We start from the raw sequence: 2,878 nt of genomic DNA, 5'->3' as shown, positions 1-2,878 counted from the left end.
GGTTTCCTATTTGCATGGAAGGTTGACTAATGCGATTTCCCAACGGTCTAATCCTAATTGTTTCTCTTACCACCATTTTAACATCGTTGCTTTCCTTAACAACTACATCCGTTCCAGACCAATCCGTTGTGCAGTTTCTACACCCCTCCAGATGCTTAGCCAACTCCGAATTTGCTGCATTATTTTTAACATTCCTTTCGTGTCCTGTTAAACGATCGTTCAAACACCGAGAGGTTTGGCCTACATACTTAAAACCACACGCTAAAGGAACCTCATACACCACGCCTACGCTACACGGCACCGACTTTTCCCTATGCGCCTTCTGACAGCCCCTCTGAACCGTTTCAAAAGGTGTCAATCTATCTAACCTAAAATCCGTGCTGAATACGACATCCACGCCATATTTTTTTGCACATGCTCTAAGATTGTGGGACACCTCGTGAAAATACGGAACCACAGCGTACCTATCCCTGATTTCTTGCGTCTTCCCATTTTTCTCCCCGCACTGTAGGGCAATCTGCCTTTTGATGTACTCTTCACCATATCCTGCCATTACCAGTCTTTCCCACTGGTTTTTTAGTGCCTCCGGTCCGAAATGCATGCATGATCTCACCAAAGCATTACTAATCAAAGATCTGACTACCCCGGCTTTTACATTTTTCGAGTGACAGCTACTCTTTGACAGAACCGGTTTTGGGTTTTCCTTCCCATACTCCCAACAAAGACCTCGTTCCAAATATAAACGCAGGTCGAGAAATTGCAGGACCTCGCCCCTTGGCCTCTCTAGCGTGAATCTCAACTCTGGCGCCGCTGACCTTACTACTTGTTCTAAAACTTGGTCCAACCCTTCCTGAACCGAGCAAACTAAAATATCATCCACAAATCTTTTCACAAAACACTTTGGAGACAACTCTTCTACCTTGTCATACACTTGCTGGTCCACCGTGTTTAAGTAAATTTCCGCTGACAAAGGCGCTACAGACGAACCTATACAGACTCCCTCTTTTTGCACAAAATTGCGACCTTCGTATTCCAATACCGTTGACTTTAAATAAAGGTCTAGCACCGAAAGAAAACTATCCACCGCTAATCCTGTTCCTGATTTAAACTTAATAAGGTTCCCTTCCAAGGCAATCCTCACTCTATTCATTAATCTGCTTTTCTCTAAAGAGTAATATAGGTTCTTGATGTCCATAGAGAATAGCGCGCACTTCCTTCCGTGAAACTTTTCCATTACTTCAATCAACTCACTAGAGTTCTTTAAGGCAATTGACTTCTCCAAATTAGCTAACTTCAAACCCCGCTGTAAGAACCATGAGACCACCTTCTGCCACGTCCCATTCTCGTTAACAACGGTACGTAGGGGCATTTCAATCTTATGGTCCTTCAAAAAGAATTTAAGGTTGAGCGTTGAACGCAAAACGCTTTTCGCTACCTCTTCCATGCTTTCCTCCAGAAAAACCTTGCAAATGCTCTTCCTCAGCTTCCCGATATTACCCTTCCATTCATTAAACAATGACCCCAACGCTTCCTCCGACTTCTTCTGAAAGGCCTGTACAGGCAAAACTGCAAACCTTCCTGTTTTATCTGTCTGCAACAGTTTTAACAAACTCCTTTCTAACTCTTGTTTCACCGCTCTCACATCCTTGAAATTCCTCCTATCGATGGGATACGCGTTTCCCATCAATTTTTCAATGCGCCCTACCGCATCTTCGACAAACGCAAGTTTCTCCTCACTATCCACAACCCTGGCGATTGACTGTATGTCGGAAAACACGTCGATCCTAGACGGCTTAACGTTTACACAATACTTCGGACCTCTACCCAAGAACTCCTTTAATTTTTTTGACACTACTACATTTTCCGGGTTAATTATACAATGCTGTTGTTTACAATTTCCTGTCCCCTGTGCACACTTATTTACCTCTGCCCCCCGAGAATTCCACAACTTGAAACTGTCCAAAACATGCCTTCTTTTGACATACCACGCACGGTCGAAATGTGTCCTCATAACGGCGCTCCAAAGATGGTAGTCTCCATGCCTCCTGAAGTTCTTTCCGAGAAGAAGATTCCAGAGTCTGTCACAGGCGCTGCGGATGTCTTGAACCCGTTGACCTGTTCCAGACCTGTAGGCTTTGATGACCTCTTTCTTGTCCTTCCACGGTATCCCCGAGGCGGCCAGTTGTTTGAAGATTAGCGGGTCCACATACTTTTTCCGCAGACACATCCCGAAGAACGCAACGTCGGCTTCCAACTCCGCCATCCGACGTCCCATCTTGTCCAGTGCCACGTACGCTTGGCAAATTAGAAAGACCGGCGACGACGAAAACGTTGGTTCGAAAGAACCGGTAAAAGAAAGTGGTAAAAATGGTAAAAATAAACTTGTAGCTGAGTTTGAGACCTGTCTGTTTTTTCTGTTACTTCTGCTCTTAAAAAAAAACAGTCTCAGGGTAAACGACGAAATGGTTGACTTCCACCAGCTAGCCTGTACTTTGACTCTTTTCTCGTCTAGGACCACCTGTAGGACGAGCTCAAGGGCGACCTCTAGGACGATTTCGAAGACGACGTCTAGGACGACATCAGTAATGACGTCTAGTATGACATCGAGGATGACGTCAGCTTCAGCTACCTGCGCTTACAAACTTACGTGACTGCCGCTCACACGAACGAAGCTTACGCAACCGGCACTTACGTGACCGTGATTGCGCGACCTTGAGCTTCAGACACGGGCGTTATGTGACCTTGAAAACATGACCCTGAGGGTACGACCTTGAGCGTGGTTAGGCCTACTGAGCTACAGCTTTAAAAAACACGGAACCGGTTGAAGTTGTTGGTGTTCACCTTTGGGCAGTATGGTCAACCGTGACACTTTTACCTG

General features: G+C 45.5%; 1 pseudogene; it reads right to left on the bottom strand.

Annotated features, from left to right (window-relative positions):
* Window positions 1-609: 609 nt before the first annotated feature.
* On the bottom strand, window positions 610-2,275 carry LOC120849607 (annotated as a pseudogene).
* Window positions 2,276-2,878: the final 603 nt, after the last annotated feature.

The sequence above is a fragment of the Ixodes scapularis genome, unplaced genomic scaffold, assembly GCF_016920785.2.
Source record: "Ixodes scapularis isolate PalLabHiFi unplaced genomic scaffold, ASM1692078v2 PGA_scaffold1__304_contigs__length_218370807, whole genome shotgun sequence".
Classification (NCBI taxonomy): Eukaryota; Metazoa; Arthropoda; class Arachnida; order Ixodida; family Ixodidae; genus Ixodes; species Ixodes scapularis.
Note: the sequence above shows the minus strand (reverse complement) of the source record. Positions and strands in the feature narration are given on the sequence as shown.